Raw genomic sequence first — 20,776 nt, forward strand, 5'->3', positions numbered from 1 at the left:
GGTCTCTGTGAGCTTCTCAGTGACATTCAGCCATCCAGGTATCCCGCCTGCAGTAGACGGAATGTGGCAATGGAACGCTGGCTGCGCGTGTCATAATAGGCTCTGAGCCTTTATATACCTGCGCACAGCAGCAGCCACCTTCAGTCTGCTGCTGGACAGCCAGCAGCAGCAGCAGCAGGAGAGGTAATTAATCAGCAACCCTCCTGCTAAGGGTAGACAGCTGCTCGTTCCACCCCCCCCCCCCGCCTTAATTGGTTCTCCTCCCTTCCAACGGTGTTGAGGCGGGTGGGAACAGCCGGGGGTTGAGGGTACTGTGCTAAAAGAGGTGGAGTTATGCAGATCTAAAACGCGTGGATTGCAGCAGCAGCAAGCCGAAAAGTGCAGGCATGTGAGGGATCTAGAGGTTGACAGCATGTCTTCTTAACATGAGTCCAGGTGGCCATCTTCACAAATGGACTTTTCAGAATCCTTGGGTGGCACCGTAGTCGGAAACCAATTCTGGTTATCGCTTCTCGGCCTTTTGGCTAAGATCAAGTGTAGTATCTGTTCTTATCAGTTTAATATCTGATACGTCCCCTATCTGGGGACCATATATTAAATGGATTTTTAGAACAGGGAGATGGAAAAAGAGCTTGCTCTGTCCACTCCACGCATTGACCTGGTATTGCAGTATCTCCAGGACCGGTGCACCCCTTCTTTAATGCAGTTTCTAAAATCAGAAAGAATTGAATTCAATGCTTTTTGTTCATTTTGCTTGTTTGTCGGATTTTGGGATGGACTCTTTGGCTTTGCTTTTCTTCTCCTCATTGGATTTTTCATGTTAAAAGTTGCAGAAGCCAGATGACAAGCTCATTTTGGTTCAACTTCAGCAACTGTGCATTGCATTGCCATGTAATGTAATGTAATGCAATGCTATCTATCTAGCTCTCCCTCTATACTTCCTTTTGGATAAACAGACATATTAGGCAAGCATTTTGGAGCTTTCACCTAAATAACTACAGGTGGTGAGATAAGCTGCACAATATAATTGACCTTTCAGTATATTGTTGCACACACACCATCTATTTAGCAAATGCCCTTGTTATCAACAGCAGCCTTTTAAACTCACCTGAGCTAACAGGTATGTGAGCTGGTTACTCTGCTGCGCTTAAAATTTCTTTTTTGGTTTGCTACAATGCCTTTTCTGAAACGTTGTCTCCCTCTGCTGGAACACTGACTTCTTTCATTTAATGCCTGCAGACTATAAAAGAGAAACCAACCCAAAAAGTTTGGTTGATTAGTCTGTGGCATTCTTTTAAACTGTTGCTTATGGCGGTCTCTGTGAGCTTCTCAGTGACATTCAGCCATCCAGGTATCCCGCCTGCAGTAGACGGAATGTGGCAATGGAACGCTGGCTGCGCGTGTCATAATAGGCTCTGAGCCTTTATATACCTGCGCACAGCAGCAGCCACCTTCAGTCTGCTGCTGGACAGCCAGCAGCAGCAGCAGCAGGAGAGGTAATTAATCAGCAACCCTCCTGCTAAGGGTAGACAGCTGCTCGTTCCACCCCCCCCACCGCCTTAATTGGTTCTCCTCCCTTCCAACGGTGTTGAGGCGGGTGGGAACAGCCGGGGGTTGAGGGTACTGTGCTAAAAGAGGTGGAGTTATGCAGATCTAAAACGCGTGGATTGCAGCAGCAGCAAGCCGAAAAGTGCAGGCATGTGAGGGATCTAGAGGTTGACAGCATGTCTTCTTAACGGGAGTCCAGGTGGCCATCTCCACAAATGGACTTTTCAGAATCCTTGGGTGGCACCGTAGTCGGAAACCAATTCTGGTTATCGCTTCTCGGCCTTTTGGCTAAGATCAAGTGTAGTATCTTTCGAAAAGGCGGTTTTGGATGTTGGCCGCCCTAGTAGATTGATACATTATGCACACTGGGGTTTAGGCGCTTGTTAGTACGCCAGGTGGCTAATATAGTCATCTGGTGGAAAGCATGGCCCCCCAGGATCGACGCCATTGGGCCGGGGAAGATCGAAAGCCCGAAGTGTGAAGTGCCCCAGGAGTGGTGACCCTGGGGTGTCTTAACTCACTGGGATTGGGAACCCCACTTGAGTTTATGGCACATTTGCACAAGCACTTCAAATTTTCTTTCTTCGCACACACCCTTATTCCGGGCCTTCTGGCCTTAGGATGGGGAATTTTTCAATTCCCGGTCGAAGGTCCGGGCAGTATTATACTGTGAAACCTTCACTATTTATTTAATTTCTTTGTCACTGTGTGTCCACTTATTCACGTGTGTCACGTCCTACTAGGATTTTGTCGGGATGCGGTTCCCTTACGGGTTCCTCTCTTGGCAGGTCTAGGGGGGGAGTGTGTGGCCATCAGGTTCCGCTCCCCCCTGAACCCCCCTGGCTCTCCTCTTTCGGGAGGAGAGCGTTGTTGGCTCCCCTCTTCCGGGAGGGGAGCACAGTCTTTGGCTCCCAGTGCCTTGCTCGGGTGAGAACTCGGGCAGGTGCTGGGGGTAAGATTGGGTCGCCTCTGGCTTCGGCTGGAGGTGGCTTTTTGTCCCTGTTCCTCGCTGTGGCCTTTTGGCTCGGAGGGACGGGGAATGGTTTGGGGGACCCTTCTCCTTTTGGAGAGGGTTTCAAGAAGACCAGCATCCTAGTGCACTTTTTTTGTGGCACTTGTCACTTTTTTAAGCGCACTCGGGTTTTGTACACGAATTCGGGCTTTCGATAAAAAAAAAAAAATCTTTTCTTATCAGTTTAATATCTGATACGTCCCCTATCTGGGGACCATATATTAAATGGATTTTTAGAACAGGGAGATGGAAAAAGAGCTTGCTCTGTCCACTCCACGCATTGACCTGGTATTGCAGTATCTCCAGGACCGGTGCACCCCTTCTTTAATGCAGTTTCTAAAATCAGAAAGAATTGAATTCAATGCTTTTTGTTCATTTTGCTTGTTTGTCGGATTTTGGGATGGACTCTTTGGCTTTGCTTTTCTTCTCCTCATTGGATTTTTCATGTTAAAAGTTGCAGAAGCCAGATGACAAGCTCATTTTGGTTCAACTTCAGCAACTGTGCATTGCATTGCCATGTAATGTAATGTAATGCAATGCTATCTATCTAGCTCTCCCTCTATACTTCCTTTTGGATAAACAGACATATTAGGCAAGCATTTTGGAGCTTTCACCTAAATAACTACAGGTGGTGAGATAAGCTGCACAATATAATTGACCTTTCAGTATATTGTTGCACACACACCATCTATTTAGCAAATGCCCTTGTTATCAACAGCAGCCTTTTAAACTCACCTGAGCTAACAGGTATGTGAGCTGGTTACTCTGCTGCACTTAAAATTTCTTTTTTGGTTTGCTACAATGCCTTTTCTGAAACGTTGTCTCCCTCTGCTGGAACACTGACTTCTTTCATTTAATGCCTGCAGACTATAAAAGAGAAAACCAACCCAAAAAGTTTGGTTGATTAGTCTGTGGCATTCTTTTAAACTGTTGCTTATGGCGGTCTCTGTGAGCTTCTCAGTGACATTCAGCCATCCAGGTATCCCGCCTGCAGTAGACGGAATGTGGCAATGGAACGCTGGCTGCGCGTGTCATAATAGGCTCTGAGCCTTTATATACCTGCGCACAGCAGCAGCCACCTTCAGTCTGCTGCTGGACAGCCAGCAGCAGCAGCAGCAGGAGAGGTAATTAATCAGCAACCCTCCTGCTAAGGGTAGACAGCTGCTCGTTCCACCCCCCCCCCGCCTTAATTGGTTCTCCTCCCTTCCAACGGTGTTGAGGCGGGTGGGAACAGCCGGGGGTTGAGGGTACTGTGCTAAAAGAGGTGGAGTTATGCAGATCTAAAACGCGTGGATTGCAGCAGCAGCAAGCCGAAAAGTGCAGGCATGTGAGGGATCTAGAGGTTGACAGCATGTCTTCTTAACGGGAGTCCAGGTGGCCATCTCCACAAATGGACTTTTCAGAATCCTTGGGTGGCACCGTAGTCGGAAACCAATTCTGGTTATCGCTTCTCGGCCTTTTGGCTAAGATCAAGTGTAGTATCTGTTCTTATCAGTTTAATATCTGATACGTCCCCTATCTGGGGACCATATATTAAATGGATTTTTAGAACAGGGAGATGGAAAAAGAGCTTGCTCTGTCCACTCCACGCATTGACCTGGTATTGCAGTATCTCCAGGACCGGTGCACACCTTCTTTAATGCAGTTTCTAAAATCAGAAAGAATTGAATTCAATGCTTTTTGTTCATTTTGCTTGTTTGTCGGATTTTGGGATGGACTCTTTGGCTTTGCTTTTCTTCTCCTCATTGGATTTTTCATGTTAAAAGTTGCAGAAGCCAGATGACAAGCTCATTTTGGTTCAACTTCAGCAACTGTGCATTGCATTGCCATGTAATGTAATGTAATGCAATGCTATCTATCTAGCTCTCCCTCTATACTTCCTTTTGGATAAACAGACATATTAGGCAAGCATTTTGGAGCTTTCACCTAAATAACTACAGGTGGTGAGATAAGCTGCACAATATAATTGACCTTTCAGTATATTGTTGCACACACACCATCTATTTAGCAAATGCCCTTGTTATCAACAGCAGCCTTTTAAACTCACCTGAGCTAACAGGTATGTGAGCTGGTTACTCTGCTGCGCTTAAAATTTCTTTTTTGGTTTGCTACAATGCCTTTTCTGAAACGTTGTCTCCCTCTGCTGGAACACTGACTTCTTTCATTTAATGCCTGCAGACTATAAAAGAGAAACCAACCCAAAAAGTTTGGTTGATTAGTCTGTGGCATTCTTTTAAACTGTTGCTTATGGCGGTCTCTGTGAGCTTCTCAGTGACATTCAGCCATCCAGGTATCCCGCCTGCAGTAGACGGAATGTGGCAATGGAACGCTGGCTGCGCGTGTCATAATAGGCTCTGAGCCTTTATATACCTGCGCACAGCAGCAGCCACCTTCAGTCTGCTGCTGGACAGCCAGCAGCAGCAGCAGCAGGAGAGGTAATTAATCAGCAACCCTCCTGCTAAGGGTAGACAGCTGCTCGTTCCACCCCCCCCCCCCCGCCTTAATTGGTTCTCCTCCCTTCCAACGGTGTTGAGGCGGGTGGGAACAGCCGGGGGTTGAGGGTACTGTGCTAAAAGAGGTGGAGTTATGCAGATCTAAAACGCGTGGATTGCAGCAGCAGCAAGCCGAAAAGTGCAGGCATGTGAGGGATCTAGAGGTTGACAGCATGTCTTCTTAACATGAGTCCAGGTGGCCATCTTCACAAATGGACTTTTCAGAATCCTTGGGTGGCACCGTAGTCGGAAACCAATTCTGGTTATCGCTTCTCGGCCTTTTGGCTAAGATCAAGTGTAGTATCTGTTCTTATCAGTTTAATATCTGATACGTCCCCTATCTGGGGACCATATATTAAATGGATTTTTAGAACAGGGAGATGGAAAAAGAGCTTGCTCTGTCCACTCCACGCATTGACCTGGTATTGCAGTATCTCCAGGACCGGTGCACCCCTTCTTTAATGCAGTTTCTAAAATCAGAAAGAATTGAATTCAATGCTTTTTGTTCATTTTGCTTGTTTGTCGGATTTTGGGATGGACTCTTTGGCTTTGCTTTTCTTCTCCTCATTGGATTTTTCATGTTAAAAGTTGCAGAAGCCAGATGACAAGCTCATTTTGGTTCAACTTCAGCAACTGTGCATTGCATTGCCATGTAATGTAATGTAATGCAATGCTATCTATCTAGCTCTCCCTCTATACTTCCTTTTGGATAAACAGACATATTAGGCAAGCATTTTGGAGCTTTCACCTAAATAACTACAGGTGGTGAGATAAGCTGCACAATATAATTGACCTTTCAGTATATTGTTGCACACACACCATCTATTTAGCAAATGCCCTTGTTATCAACAGCAGCCTTTTAAACTCACCTGAGCTAACAGGTATGTGAGCTGGTTACTCTGCTGCGCTTAAAATTTCTTTTTTGGTTTGCTACAATGCCTTTTCTGAAACGTTGTCTCCCTCTGCTGGAACACTGACTTCTTTCATTTAATGCCTGCAGACTATAAAAGAGAAACCAACCCAAAAAGTTTGGTTGATTAGTCTGTGGCATTCTTTTAAACTGTTGCTTATGGCGGTCTCTGTGAGCTTCTCAGTGACATTCAGCCATCCAGATATCCCGCCTGCAGTAGACGGAATGTGGCAATGGAACGCTGGCTGCGCGTGTCATAATAGGCTCTGAGCCTTTATATACCTGCGCACAGCAGCAGCCACCTTCAGTCTGCTGCTGGACAGCCAGCAGCAGCAGCAGCAGGAGAGGTAATTAATCAGCAACCCTCCTGCTAAGGGTAGACAGCTGCTCGTTCCACCCCCCCCCCCGCCTTAATTGGTTCTCCTCCCTTCCAACGGTGTTGAGGCGGGTGGGAACAGCCGGGGGTTGAGGGTACTGTGCTAAAAGAGGTGGAGTTATGCAGATCTAAAACGCGTGGATTGCAGCAGCAGCAAGCCGAAAAGTGCAGGCATGTGAGGGATCTAGAGGTTGACAGCATGTCTTCTTAACGGGAGTCCAGGTGGCCATCTCCACAAATGGACTTTTCAGAATCCTTGGGTGGCACCGTAGTCGGAAACCAATTCTGGTTATCGCTTCTCGGCCTTTTGGCTAAGATCAAGTGTAGTATCTGTTCTTATCAGTTTAATATCTGATACGTCCCCTATCTGGGGACCATATATTAAATGGATTTTTAGAACAGGGAGATGGAAAAAGAGCTTGCTCTGTCCACTCCACGCATTGACCTGGTATTGCAGTATCTCCAGGACCGGTGCACCCCTTCTTTAATGCAGTTTCTAAAATCAGAAAGAATTGAATTCAATGCTTTTTGTTCATTTTGCTTGTTTGTCGGATTTTGGGATGGACTCTTTGGCTTTGCTTTTCTTCTCCTCATTGGATTTTTCATGTTAAAAGTTGCAGAAGCCAGATGACAAGCTCATTTTGGTTCAACTTCAGCAACTGTGCATTGCATTGCCATGTAATGTAATGTAATGCAATGCTATCTATCTAGCTCTCCCTCTATACTTCCTTTTGGATAAACAGACATATTAGGCAAGCATTTTGGAGCTTTCACCTAAATAACTACAGGTGGTGAGATAAGCTGCACAATATAATTGACCTTTCAGTATATTGTTGCACACACACCATCTATTTAGCAAATGCCCTTGTTATCAACAGCAGCCTTTTAAACTCACCTGAGCTAACAGGTATGTGAGCTGGTTACTCTGCTGCGCTTAAAATTTCTTTTTTGGTTTGCTACAATGCCTTTTCTGAAACGTTGTCTCCCTCTGCTGGAACACTGACTTCTTTCATTTAATGCCTGCAGACTATAAAAGAGAAAACCAACCCAAAAAGTTTGGTTGATTAGTCTGTGGCATTCTTTTAAACTGTTGCTTATGGCGGTCTCTGTGAGCTTCTCAGTGACATTCAGCCATCCAGGTATCCCGCCTGCAGTAGACGGAATGTGGCAATGGAACGCTGGCTGCGCGTGTCATAATAGGCTCTGAGCCTTTATATACCTGCGCACAGCAGCAGCCACCTTCAGTCTGCTGCTGGACAGCCAGCAGCAGCAGCAGCAGGAGAGGTAATTAATCAGCAACCCTCCTGCTAAGGGTAGACAGCTGCTCGTTCCACCCCCCCCCCGCCTTAATTGGTTCTCCTCCCTTCCAACGGTGTTGAGGCGGGTGGGAACAGCCGGGGGTTGAGGGTACTGTGCTAAAAGAGGTGGAGTTATGCAGATCTAAAACGCGTGGATTGCAGCAGCAGCAAGCCGAAAAGTGCAGGTATGTGAGGGATCTAGAGGTTGACAGCATGTCTTCTTAACGGGAGTCCAGGTGGCCATCTCCACAAATGGACTTTTCAGAATCCTTGGGTGGCACCGTAGTCGGAAACCAATTCTGGTTATCGCTTCTCGGCCTTTTGGCTAAGATCAAGTGTAGTATCTGTTCTTATCAGTTTAATATCTGATACGTCCCCTATCTGGGGACCATATATTAAATGGATTTTTAGAACAGGGAGATGGAAAAAGAGCTTGCTCTGTCCACTCCACGCATTGACCTGGTATTGCAGTATCTCCAGGACCGGTGCACCCCTTCTTTAATGCAGTTTCTAAAATCAGAAAGAATTGAATTCAATGCTTTTTGTTCATTTTGCTTGTTTGTCGGATTTTGGGATGGACTCTTTGGCTTTGCTTTTCTTCTCCTCATTGGATTTTTCATGTTAAAAGTTGCAGAAGCCAGATGACAAGCTCATTTTGGTTCAACTTCAGCAACTGTGCATTGCATTGCCATGTAATGTAATGTAATGCAATGCTATCTATCTAGCTCTCCCTCTATACTTCCTTTTGGATAAACAGACATATTAGGCAAGCATTTTGGAGCTTTCACCTAAATAACTACAGGTGGTGAGATAAGCTGCACAATATAATTGACCTTTCAGTATATTGTTGCACACACACCATCTATTTAGCAAATGCCCTTGTTATCAACAGCAGCCTTTTAAACTCACCTGAGCTAACAGGTATGTGAGCTGGTTACTCTGCTGCGCTTAAAATTTCTTTTTTGGTTTGCTACAATGCCTTTTCTGAAACGTTGTCTCCCTCTGCTGGAACACTGACTTCTTTCATTTAATGCCTGCAGACTATAAAAGAGAAACCAACCCAAAAAGTTTGGTTGATTAGTCTGTGGCATTCTTTTAAACTGTTGCTTATGGCGGTCTCTGTGAGCTTCTCAGTGACATTCAGCCATCCAGGTATCCCGCCTGCAGTAGACGGAATGTGGCAATGGAACGCTGGCTGCGCGTGTCATAATAGGCTCTGAGCCTTTATATACCTGCGCACAGCAGCAGCCACCTTCAGTCTGCTGCTGGACAGCCAGCAGCAGCAGCAGCAGGAGAGGTAATTAATCAGCAACCCTCCTGCTAAGGGTAGACAGCTGCTCGTTCCACCCCCCCCCGCCTTAATTGGTTCTCCTCCCTTCCAACGGTGTTGAGGCGGGTGGGAACAGCCGGGGGTTGAGGGTACTGTGCTAAAAGAGGTGGAGTTATGCAGATCTAAAACGCGTGGATTGCAGCAGCAGCAAGCCGAAAAGTGCAGGCATGTGAGGGATCTAGAGGTTGACAGCATGTCTTCTTAACGGGAGTCCAGGTGGCCATCTCCACAAATGGACTTTTCAGAATCCTTGGGTGGCACCGTAGTCGGAAACCAATTCTGGTTATCGCTTCTCGGCCTTTTGGCTAAGATCAAGTGTAGTATCTGTTCTTATCAGTTTAATATCTGATACGTCCCCTATCTGGGGACCATATATTAAATGGATTTTTAGAACAGGGAGATGGAAAAAGAGCTTGCTCTGTCCACTCCACGCATTGACCTGGTATTGCAGTATCTCCAGGACCGGTGCACCCCTTCTTTAATGCAGTTTCTAAAATCAGAAAGAATTGAATTCAATGCTTTTTGTTCATTTTGCTTGTTTGTCGGATTTTGGGATGGACTCTTTGGCTTTGCTTTTCTTCTCCTCATTGGATTTTTCATGTTAAAAGTTGCAGAAGCCAGATGACAAGCTCATTTTGGTTCAACTTCAGCAACTGTGCATTGCATTGCCATGTAATGTAATGTAATGCAATGCTATCTATCTAGCTCTCCCTCTATACTTCCTTTTGGATAAACAGACATATTAGGCAAGCATTTTGGAGCTTTCACCTAAATAACTACAGGTGGTGAGATAAGCTGCACAATATAATTGACCTTTCAGTATATTGTTGCACACACACCATCTATTTAGCAAATGCCCTTGTTATCAACAGCAGCCTTTTAAACTCACCTGAGCTAACAGGTATGTGAGCTGGTTACTCTGCTGCGCTTAAAATTTCTTTTTTGGTTTGCTACAATGCCTTTTCTGAAACGTTGTCTCCCTCTGCTGGAACACTGACTTCTTTCATTTAATGCCTGCAGACTATAAAAGAGAAACCAACCCAAAAAGTTTGGTTGATTAGTCTGTGGCATTCTTTTAAACTGTTGCTTATGGCGGACTCTGTGAGCTTCTCAGTGACATTCAGCCATCCAGGTATCCCGCCTGCAGTAGACGGAATGTGGCAATGGAACGCTGGCTGCGCGTGTCATAATAGGCTCTGAGCCTTTATATACCTGCGCACAGCAGCAGCCACCTTCAGTCTGCTGCTGGACAGCCAGCAGCAGCAGCAGCAGGAGAGGTAATTAATCAGCAACCCTCCTGCTAAGGGTAGACAGCTGCTCGTTCCACCCCCCCCCCCCGCCTTAATTGGTTCTCCTCCCTTCCAACGGTGTTGAGGCGGGTGGGAACAGCCGGGGGTTGAGGGTACTGTGCTAAAAGAGGTGGAGTTATGCAGATCTAAAACGCGTGGATTGCAGCAGCAGCAAGCCGAAAAGTGCAGGTATGTGAGGGATCTAGAGGTTGACAGCATGTCTTCTTAACGGGAGTCCAGGTGGCCATCTCCACAAATGGACTTTTCAGAATCCTTGGGTGGCACCGTAGTCGGAAACCAATTCTGGTTATCGCTTCTCGGCCTTTTGGCTAAGATCAAGTGTAGTATCTGTTCTTATCAGTTTAATATCTGATACGTCCCCTATCTGGGGACCATATATTAAATGGATTTTTAGAACAGGGAGATGGAAAAAGAGCTTGCTCTGTCCACTCCACGCATTGACCTGGTATTGCAGTATCTCCAGGACCGGTGCACCCCTTCTTTAATGCAGTTTCTAAAATCAGAAAGAATTGAATTCAATGCTTTTTGTTCATTTTGCTTGTTTGTCGGATTTTGGGATGGACTCTTTGGCTTTGCTTTTCTTCTCCTCATTGGATTTTTCATGTTAAAAGTTGCAGAAGCCAGATGACAAGCTCATTTTGGTTCAACTTCAGCAACTGTGCATTGCATTGCCATGTAATGTAATGTAATGCAATGCTATCTATCTAGCTCTCCCTCTATACTTCCTTTTGGATAAACAGACATATTAGGCAAGCATTTTGGAGCTTTCACCTAAATAACTACAGGTGGTGAGATAAGCTGCACAATATAATTGACCTTTCAGTATATTGTTGCACACACACCATCTATTTAGCAAATGCCCTTGTTATCAACAGCAGCCTTTTAACCCCTTAATAACATCTGACGTACTAATACGCGTCTGTGCCCTGGGACTTAAGAGCCAGACCCGTATTAGTACGTCATGGCGATCGCGCGCGCACACATGCTGTGCGGGCGCGATCGCCGCCGGGTGTCAGCTGATTGTCACAGCTGACACCCGGTACTATGTGCAGGGAGCGGTCACGCACCGCTCCCAGCACATTAACCCCCGCGATGCTGCGATCGAAGTCGATCGAAGTCGATCGCGGCATTGCGGGGGCAAGGGGAGGTGATCGCCGATACTCACCTCCTCTTCCGGCTTCCAGCGCAGTCTGCAAAGGCTTCCCGGGTGTTGCCATGACGACCCGATGTCGTCATGACAACATCCGGGTCACCAGAGAGCAGGAAGATTGCTTGGACATGCGCAGTGCATCTCCAAGCAATCTTCACACTGTGCACTTCTGACAGCCTTCATGGCATAGGGATGGTGCTCCATTCCTGTGCCATGCAGGCGATCAGAAAAAAAAAAGTGAAAGTCCCAGAGTGGGACAAAGTAATAAAGTGTATAAACTGTGTGAAAGTGGAAAAAAAAAAAAAAAAAAATGTGCAAAAATATTATAAAAAAATAAAAAAAATAATACACCAAAAATAAAAATATAATGTACCCATCAATAAATATTATTATAAAAAAAATAAAAAAAAAACAATAAAAGTACACATATTTGGTATCGCCGCGTCCGGAACAACCTGACCTATAAAACTGTCCCACTAGTTAACCCCTTCAGTGAACACGGTAAAAAAAAAAAAAAAAAAACCAAGCAAAAAACAATGCTTTATCACCATACCGCCAAACAAAAAGTGGAATAACACGCGATCAAAAAGACGCATATAAATAAAAATGATACCGCTGAAAACGTCATCTCGTCCCGCAAAAAACAAGCCGCCATATAGCTCCATCAGCCGAAAAATAAAAAAGTTATAGCTCTCAGAATAAAGCGATACTAAAAAATATTTTTTTCTATAAAATAGCTTTTATTGTGTATAAGCGCCAAAACATAGAAAAATTATACAAATGTGGTACCGCTGTAAACGTACTGACCCGAAGAGTAAAGCTGCCTCATCAATTTTACCACACGCGGAACAGAATAAAAAAAAAAAAAAAAAAACAATTCCTGAATTGTTGGTTTTTGTTTATTCTGCCTCCCAAAAATCGGAATAGAAAGCGATCAAAAAATGTCACGTGCCTGAAAATGGCACCAATAACAACGTCAAGTCATCCCGCAAAAAACGAGCCGTCACATGACTGTCTGCCAAAATTTGGAAAAATTATAGCTCTCAAAATATGGCGATGCAAAAACTAGATTTTACAAAAAATGCGTCTTTTAGTGTGTGACAGCTGTCAGTCATAAAAACCCCATATGATTCTGGCATTGCTGTAATCACACCGACCCGAAGAATAAAGTCGTCTAATCACTTATACCGCACAAGGAACGGCGTCAAAAATAAACTCTTGAGTTAGGATTGGGCTAGGGTTAGGGCTGGGTTTGGGGCTAGGGTTGTGCTGGGGCTAGGGTTGTGCTGGGGCTAGGGTTGTGCTGGGGCTAGGGTTGTGCTGGGGCTAGGGTTGTGCTGGGGCTAGGGTTGTGCTAGGGTTAGGGCTGGGGTTGGGATTTTTTTCAAAAGTAAGAAAAAAAGATGACGATATGGCGACTAGTGTTGAGAGCAAGTGCTCGCTACTTGAGTTTGCATCGGGTGCTCTGGTATGCATTTAGTATCGTGGGTATTTGAGTGACATGCTCGAGTCTCTGCCCCATATGCTTCGCGGCCAAAAAACTTTACGGGGATTGCCTGCCATGCACGAGCGATCCCCGCATGTTTTTTTTTGGGTGTCTAATAACCGTGAAACATGCGGAGCAGGGACTCGAGCATGTCACTCGAGCACACGCTGTACATGGTGCATACCTGAGTACCCGATGCAAACTCAAGTAGCGAGCACTTGCGCTCAAGAATAATGAAAACTTATTCAATATGATGACCTAATGTAAACAAATAATGTGCCGTACCTCTGGGTTCAAAATGTTCACTATACACCTTAATAAAATCTTTGAGGGGTATAGTTTCCAAAATGGGGACACTTGTGGGGGAGCTCCACTGTTTAGGCACATCACGGGCTCTCCAAACGCGACATGGTGTCCGCTAACAAATTGAATGGAAAATCGGCTCAAATTGTTAGCGGACGCCATGTTGCGTTTGGAGAGCCCCTGTGTGTCCAAACATTGGAGCTCCCCCACAAGTGACCCCATTTTGGAAACTAGACCCCCCAAGGCACCTATCTAGATGCATAGTGAGCACTTAGAACCCCCAGGTGCTTCACAAATTGATTCGTAAAAATGAAAAAGTGAAAAAAAAAACACTTTTTCATTTTTATGAATCAATTTGTGAAGCACCTGGGGTTCCAAGTGCTCACTATGAATCTAGATAGGTGCCTTGGGGGGTCTAGTTTCCAAAATGGGGTCACTTGTGGGGGAGCTCCAATGTTTGGGCACACAGGGACTCTCTAAATGCAACATGGTATCCGCTAACAAATTAAATGGAAAATCGGCTCAAATTGTTAGCGGACACCACATTGCGTTTGGAGAGCCCCTCTGTGCCCAAACTTTGGAGCTCCCCCACAAGTGACCCCATTTTGGAAACTAGACCCCCCAAGGCACCTTTCTAGATGCATAGTGAGCACTTGGAACCCCCAGGTGCTTCACAAATTGATTCGTAAAAATGAAAAAGTGAAAAAAAAAACACTTTTTCATTTTTATGAATCAATTTGTGAAGCACCTGGGGTTCCAAGTGCTCACTATGAATCTAGATAGGTGCCTTGGGGGGTCTAGTTTCCAAAATGGGGTCACTTGTGGGGGAGCTCCAATGTTTGGGCACACAGGGACTCTCCAAATGCAACATGATATCCGCTAACAAATTGTCGGCTCAAATTGTTAGCGGATATCATGTTGCATTTGGAGAGTCCCTGTGTGCCCAAACATTGGAGCTCCTCCACAAGTGACCCCATTTTGGAAACTAGACCCCCCAAGGCACCTATCTAGATGCATAGTGAGCACTTGGAACCCCTAGGTGCTTCACAAATTAATTCGTAAAAATGAAAAAGTGTTTTTTTTTTCACTTTTTCATTATTACGAATCAATTTGTGAAGCACCTGGGGGTTCCAAGTGCTCACTATGCATCTAGAAAGGTGCCTTGGGGGGTCTAGTTTCCAAAATGGGGTCACTTGTGGGGGAGCTCCAAAGTTTGGGCACAGAGGGGCTCTCCAAACGCAATGTGGCGTCCGCTAACAATTTGAGCCGATTTTCCATTCAATTTGTTAGCGGATACCATGTTGCATTTAGAGAGTCCCTGTGTGCCCAAACATTGGAGCTCCCCCACAAGTGACCCCATTTTGGAAACTAGACCCCCCAAGGCACCTATCTAGATGCATAGTGAGCACTTGGAACCCCTAGGTGCTTCACAAATTGATTCGTAAAAATGAAAAAGTGTTTTTTTTTTCACTTTTTCATTATTACGAATCAATTTGTGAAGCACCTGGGGGTTCCAAGTGCTCACTATGCATCTAGAAAGGTGCCTTGGGGGGTCTAGTTTCCAAAATGGGGTCACTTGTGGGGGAGCTCCAAAGTTTGGGCACAGAGGGGCTCTCCAAACGCAATGTGGCGTCCGCTAACAATTTGAGCCGATTTTCCATTCAATTTGTTAGCGGATACCATGTTGCATTTAGAGAGTCCCTGTGTGCCCAAACATTGGAGCTCCCCCACAAGTGACCCCATTTTGGAAACTAGACCCCCCAAGGCACCTATCTAGATGCATAGTGAGCACTTGGAACCCCTAGGTGCTTCACAAATTGATTCGTAAAAATGAAAAAGTGTTTTTTTTTTCACTTTTTCATTATTACGAATCAATTTGTGAAGCACCTGGGGGTTCCAAGTGCTCACTATGCATCTAGAAAGGTGCCTTGGGGGGTCTAGTTTCCAAAATGGGGTCACTTGTGGGGGAGCTCCAAAGTTTGGGCACAGAGAAGCTCTCCAAACGCAATGTGGTGTCCGCTAACAATTTGAGCCGATTTTCCATTCAATTTGTTAGCGGATACCATGTTGCATTTAGAGAGTCCCTGTGTGCCCAAACATTGGAGCTCTCCCACAAGTGACCCCATTTTGGAAACTAGACCCCCCAAGGCACCTATCTAGATGCATAGTGAGCAGTTGGAACCCCCAGGTGCTTCACAAATTGATTCATAAAAATGAAAAAGTGTTTTTTTTTTCACTTTTTCATTGTTACGAATCAATTTGTGAAGCACCTGGGGGTTCCAAGTGCTCACTATGCATCTAGATAGGTGCCTTGGGGGGTCTAGTTTCCAAAATGGGGTCACTTGTGGGGGAGCTCCAATGTTTGGGCACACAGCAGCTCTCCAAACGCAACATGGTGTCGCTAACAATTTGAGCCAATTTTGCGTTAAATTTGTTAGCGGACACCATGTTGCATTTAGAGAGCCGCTGTGTGCCCAAATATTGGAGCTCCCCCACAAGTGACCCCATTTTGGAAACTAGACCACCCAAGGCACCTATCTAGATGCATAGTGAGCACTTGGAACCCTCAGGTGCTTCACAAATTGATTCATACAAATGAAAAAGTGTTTTTTTTTTCACTTTTTCATTGTTACGAATCAATTTGTGAAGCACCTGGGGGTTCCAAGTGCTCACTATGCATCTAGATAGGTGCCTTGGGGGGTCTAGTTTCCAAAATGGGGTCACTTGTGGGGGAGCTCCAATGTTTGGGCACACAGGGACTCTCTAAATGCAACATGGTGTCCTCTAACAAATTTAACGGAAAATCGGCTCAAATTGTTAGCGACACCATGTTGCGTTTGGAGAGCCGCTGTGTGCCCAAACATTGGAGCTCCCCCACAAGTGACCCCATTTTGGAAACTAGACCCCCCAAGGCACCTATCTAGATGCATTGTGAGCACTTGGAACACTCAGGTGCTTCACAAATTGATTCATAAAAATGAAAAAGTGTTTTTTTTTTCACTTTTTCATTGTTACGAATCAATTTGTGAAGCACCTGGGGGTTCCAAGTGCTCACTATGCATCTAGATAGGTGCCTTGGGGGGTCTAGTTTCCAAAATGGGGTCACTTGTGGGGGAGCTCCAAAGTTTGGGCACACATGGGCTCTCCAAACACAACATGGCGTCCGCTAATTATTCAAGCAAATTTTACAATCAAAAAGTCAAATAGCGCTCCTTCCCTTCCGAGCCCTGCCGTGCGCCCAAACAGTATTTTTTCCCCAAATATTGGGTATCTGCGTGCCCAGGGGAAATTGCACAACAAATTTTGGGGTCCATTTTTTCTTGTTACCCCTGTGAAAATAAAAAAAATTGGGTCTAAATTAACATTTTTGTGAAAAAAGTTAAATGTTCATTTTTTTCTTCCACATTCAAAAAATTCCTGTGAAGCACCTGAAGGGTTAATAAAGTTCTTGAATGTGGTTTTGAGCACCTTGAGGGGTGCAGTTTTTAGAATGGTGTCACTTTTGGGTATTTTCTGTCATAAAGACCTCTCAAAGTGACTTCAAATGTGATGTGGTCCCTAAAAAAATGGTTTTGTAAATTTTGTTGGAAAAATGAGAAATCGCTGGTCAACTTTTAACCCTTATAGCTCCCTAACAAAAAAAAATTTTGGTTCCAAAATTGTGCTGATGTAAAGTAGACATGTGGGAAATGTTATTTATTAACTCTTTTGTGTGACATATCGCTCTGATTTCAGGGCTTAAAAATTCAAATTTTGAAAATTGCAAAATTTTCAAAATTTTCGCCAAATTTCCGTTTTTTTCACAAATAAACGCAAGTGATATCGAAGAAATTTTTCCACAATCATGAAGTACAATATGTCACGAAAAAACAATCTCAGAATCAGGGGGATCCGTTGAAGCGTTCGAGAGTAATTACCTCATAAAGTGACAGTGGTCAGAATTGTAAAAATTGGCCCGGTCATTAACGTGCAAACCACCCGCGGGGCTTAAGGGGTTAAACTCACCTGAGCTAACAGGTATGTGAGCTGGTTACTCTGCTGCGCTTAAAATTTCTTTTTTGGTTTGCTACAATGCCTTTTCTGAAACGTTGTCTCCCTCTGCTGGAACACTGACTTCTTTCATTTAATGCCTGCAGACTATAAAAGAGAAACCAACCCAAAAAGTTTGGTTGATTAGTCTGTGGCATTCTTTTAAACTGTTGCTTATGGCGGTCTCTGTGAGCTTCTCAGTGACATTCAGCCATCCAGGTATCCCGCCTGCAGTAGACGGAATGTGGCAATGGAACGCTGGCTGCGCGTGTCATAATAGGCTCTGAGCCTTTATATACCTGCGCACAGCAGCAGCCACCTTCAGTCTGCTGCTGGACAGCCAGCAGCAGCAGCAGCAGGAGAGGTAATTAATCAGCAACCCTCCTGCTAAGGGTAGACAGCTGCTCGTTCCACCCCCCCCCGCCTTAATTGGTTCTCCTCCCTTCCAACGGTGTTGAGGCGGGTGGGAACAGCCGGGGGTTGAGGGTACTGTGCTAAAAGAGGTGGAGTTATGCAGATCTAAAACGCGTGGATTGCAGCAGCAGCAAGCCGAAAAGTGCAGGCATGTGAGGGATCTAGAGGTTGACAGCATGTCTTCTTAACGGGAGTCCAGGTGGCCATCTCCACAAATGGACTTTTCAGAATCCTTGGGTGGCACCGTAGTCGGAAACCAATTCTGGTTATCGCTTCTCGGCCTTTTGGCTAAGATCAAGTGTAGTATCTGTTCTTATCAGTTTAATATCTGATACGTCCCCTATCTGGGGACCATATATTAAATGGATTTTTAGAACAGGGAGATGGAAAAAGAGCTTGCTCTGTCCACTCCACGCATTGACCTGGTATTGCAGTATCTCCAGGACCGGTGCACCCCTTCTTTAATGCAGTTTCTAAAATCAGAAAGAATTGAATTCAATGCTTTTTGTTCATTTTGCTTGTTTGTCGGATTTTGGGATGGACTCTTTGGCTTTGCTTTTCTTCTCCTCATTGGATTTTTCATGTTAAAAGTTGCAGAAGCCAGATGACAAGCTCATTTTGGTTCAACTTCAGCAACTGTGCATTGCATTGCCATGTAATGTAATGTAATGCAATGCTATCTATCTAGCTCTCCCTCTATACTTCCTTTTGGATAAACAGACATATTAGGCAAGCATTTTGGAGCTTTCACCTAAATAACTACAGGTGGTGAGATAAGCTGCACAATATAATTGACCTTTCAGTATATTGTTGCACACACACCATCTATTTAGCAAATGCCCTTGTTATCAACAGCAGCCTTTTAAACTCACCTGAGCTAACAGGTATGTGAGCTGGTTACTCTGCTGCGCTTAAAATTTCTTTTTTGGTTTGCTACAATGCCTTTTCTGAAACGTTGTCTCCCTCTGCTGGAACACTGACTTCTTTCATTTAATGCCTGCAGACTATAAAAGAGAAACCAACCCAAAAAGTTTGGTTGATTAGTCTGTGGCATTCTTTTAAACTGTTGCTTATGGCGGACTCTGTGAGCTTCTCAGTGACATTCAGCCATCCAGGTATCCCGCCTGCAGTAGACGGAATGTGGCAATGGAACGCTGGCTGCGCGTGTCATAATAGGCTCTGAGCCTTTATATACCTGCGCACAGCAGCAGCCACCTTCAGTCTGCTGCTGGACAGCCAGCAGCAGCAGCAGCAGGAGAGGTAATTAATCAGCAACCCTCCTGCTAAGGGTAGACAGCTGCTCGTTCCACCCCCCCCCCCGCCTTAATTGGTTCTCCTCCCTTCCAACGGTGTTGAGGCGGGTGGGAACAGCCGGGGGTTGAGGGTACTGTGCTAAAAGAGGTGGAGTTATGCAGATCTAAAACGCGTGGATTGCAGCAGCAGCAAGCCGAAAAGTGCAGGCATGTGAGGGATCTAGAGGTTGACAGCATGTCTTCTTAACGGGAGTCCAGGTGGCCATCTCCACAAATGGACTTTTCAGAATCCTTGGGTGGCACCGTAGTCGGAAACCAATTCTGGTTATCGCTTCTCGGCCTTTTGGCTAAGATCAAGTGTAGTATCTGTTCTTATCAGTTTAATATCTGATACGTCCCCTATATGGGGACCATATATTAAATGGATTTTTAGAACAGGGAGATGGAAAAAGAGCTTGCTCTGTCCACTCCACGCATTGACCTGGTATTGCAGTATCTCCAGGACCAGTGCACCCCTTCTTTAATGCAGTTTCTAAAATCAGAAAGAATTGAATTCAATGCTTTTTGTTCATTTTGCTTGTTTGTCGGATTTTGGGATGGACTCTTTGGCTTTGCTTTTCTTCTCCTCATTGGATTTTTCATGTTAAAAGTTGCAGAAGCCAGATGACAAGCTCATTTTGGTTCAACTTCAGCAACTGTGCATTGCATTGCCATGTAATGTAATGTAATGCAATGCTATCTATCTAGCTCTCCCTCTATACTTCCTTTTGGATAAACAGACATATTAGGCAAGCATTTTGGAGCTTTCACCTAAATAACTACAGGTGGTGAGATAAGCTGCACAATATAATTGACCTTTCAGTATATTGTTGCACACACACCATCTATTTAGCAAATGCCCTTGTTATCAACAGCAGCCTTTTAAACTCACCTGAGCTAACAGGTATGTGAGCTGGTTACTCTGCTGCGCTTAAAATTTCTTTTTTGGTTTGCTACAATGCCTTTTCTGAAACGTTGTCTCCCTCTGCTGGAACACTGACTTCTTTCATTTAATGCCTGCAGACTATAAAAGAGAAACCAACCCAAAAAGTTTGGTTGATTAGTCTGTGGCATTCTTTTAAACTGTTGTTTATGGCGGTCTCTGTGAGCTTCTCAGTGACATTCAGCCATCCAGGTATCCCGCCTGCAGTAGACGGAATGTGGCAATGGAACGCTGGCTGCGCATGTCATAATAGGCTCTGAGCCTTTATATACCTGCGCACAGCAGCAGCCACCTTCAGTCTGCTGCTGGACAGCCAGCAGCAGCAGCAGCAGGAGAGGTAATTAATCAGCAACCCTCCTGCTAAGGGTAGACAGCTGCTCGTTCCACCCCCCCCCCGCCTTAATTGGTTCTCCTCCCTTCCAACGGTGTTGAGGCGGGTGGGAACAGCCGGGGGTTGAGGGTACTGTGCTAAAAGAGGTGGAGTTATGCAGATCTAAAACGCGTGGATTGCAGCAGCAGCAAGCCGAAAAGTGCAGGCATGTGAGGGATCTAGAGGTTGACAGCATGTCTTCTTAACGGGAGTCCAGGTGGCCATCTCCACAAATGGACTTTTCAGAATCCTTGGGTTGCACCGTAGTCGGAAACCAATTCTGGTTATCGCTTCTCGGCCTTTTGGCTAAGATCAAGTGTAGTATCTGTTCTTATCAGTTTAATATCTGATACGTCCCCTATCTGGGGACCATATATTAAATGGATTTTTAGAACAGGGAGATGGAAAAAGAGCTTGCTCTGTCCACTCCACGCATTGACCTGGTATTGCAGTATCTCCAGGACCGGTGCACCCCTTCTTTAATGCAGTTTCTAAAATCAGAAAGAATTGAAT

General features: G+C 45.1%; 11 non-coding genes and 1 pseudogene across 11 annotated transcripts; all 12 read left to right on the top strand.

The window, feature by feature from the left end:
• The first annotated feature begins 504 nt into the window (after window positions 1-504).
• LOC141217267 (U2 spliceosomal RNA) lies at window positions 505-695 on the top strand. The gene has a single exon (XR_012286135.1). It is a non-coding gene; the product is annotated as a U2 spliceosomal RNA (small nuclear RNA).
• Window positions 696-1,816: 1,121 nt separating this feature from the next.
• Window positions 1,817-1,908, top strand: LOC141216955 (U2 spliceosomal RNA; annotated as a pseudogene).
• A 789-nt stretch (window positions 1,909-2,697) lies between these two features.
• Window positions 2,698-2,882, top strand: LOC141216859 (U2 spliceosomal RNA). The gene has a single exon (XR_012285842.1). It is a non-coding gene; the product is annotated as a U2 spliceosomal RNA (small nuclear RNA).
• Window positions 2,883-4,003: 1,121 nt separating this feature from the next.
• LOC141216353 (U2 spliceosomal RNA) lies at window positions 4,004-4,194 on the top strand. The gene has a single exon (XR_012285389.1). It is a non-coding gene; the product is annotated as a U2 spliceosomal RNA (small nuclear RNA).
• Window positions 4,195-5,317: 1,123 nt separating this feature from the next.
• On the top strand, window positions 5,318-5,508 carry LOC141217268 (U2 spliceosomal RNA). Its single transcript, XR_012286136.1, has one exon. It is a non-coding gene; the product is annotated as a U2 spliceosomal RNA (small nuclear RNA).
• A 1,121-nt stretch (window positions 5,509-6,629) lies between these two features.
• Window positions 6,630-6,820, top strand: LOC141217269 (U2 spliceosomal RNA). Its single transcript, XR_012286137.1, has one exon. It is a non-coding gene; the product is annotated as a U2 spliceosomal RNA (small nuclear RNA).
• Window positions 6,821-7,941: 1,121 nt separating this feature from the next.
• LOC141217270 (U2 spliceosomal RNA) lies at window positions 7,942-8,132 on the top strand. The gene has a single exon (XR_012286138.1). It is a non-coding gene; the product is annotated as a U2 spliceosomal RNA (small nuclear RNA).
• A 1,119-nt stretch (window positions 8,133-9,251) lies between these two features.
• LOC141217271 (U2 spliceosomal RNA) lies at window positions 9,252-9,442 on the top strand. Its single transcript, XR_012286139.1, has one exon. It is a non-coding gene; the product is annotated as a U2 spliceosomal RNA (small nuclear RNA).
• A 1,122-nt stretch (window positions 9,443-10,564) lies between these two features.
• Window positions 10,565-10,755, top strand: LOC141217273 (U2 spliceosomal RNA). Its single transcript, XR_012286141.1, has one exon. It is a non-coding gene; the product is annotated as a U2 spliceosomal RNA (small nuclear RNA).
• Window positions 10,756-17,926: 7,171 nt separating this feature from the next.
• LOC141217274 (U2 spliceosomal RNA) lies at window positions 17,927-18,117 on the top strand. The gene has a single exon (XR_012286142.1). It is a non-coding gene; the product is annotated as a U2 spliceosomal RNA (small nuclear RNA).
• A 1,121-nt stretch (window positions 18,118-19,238) lies between these two features.
• LOC141216826 (U2 spliceosomal RNA) lies at window positions 19,239-19,429 on the top strand. The gene has a single exon (XR_012285823.1). It is a non-coding gene; the product is annotated as a U2 spliceosomal RNA (small nuclear RNA).
• A 1,120-nt stretch (window positions 19,430-20,549) lies between these two features.
• LOC141217275 (U2 spliceosomal RNA) lies at window positions 20,550-20,740 on the top strand. Its single transcript, XR_012286143.1, has one exon. It is a non-coding gene; the product is annotated as a U2 spliceosomal RNA (small nuclear RNA).
• Window positions 20,741-20,776: the final 36 nt, after the last annotated feature.

The sequence above is a fragment of the Phyllobates terribilis genome, unplaced genomic scaffold, assembly GCF_046119375.1.
Source record: "Phyllobates terribilis strain yellow unplaced genomic scaffold, ASM4611937v1 Scaffold_236__1_contigs__length_3049075, whole genome shotgun sequence".
Lineage (NCBI taxonomy): Eukaryota > Metazoa > Chordata > Amphibia > Anura > Dendrobatidae > Phyllobates > Phyllobates terribilis.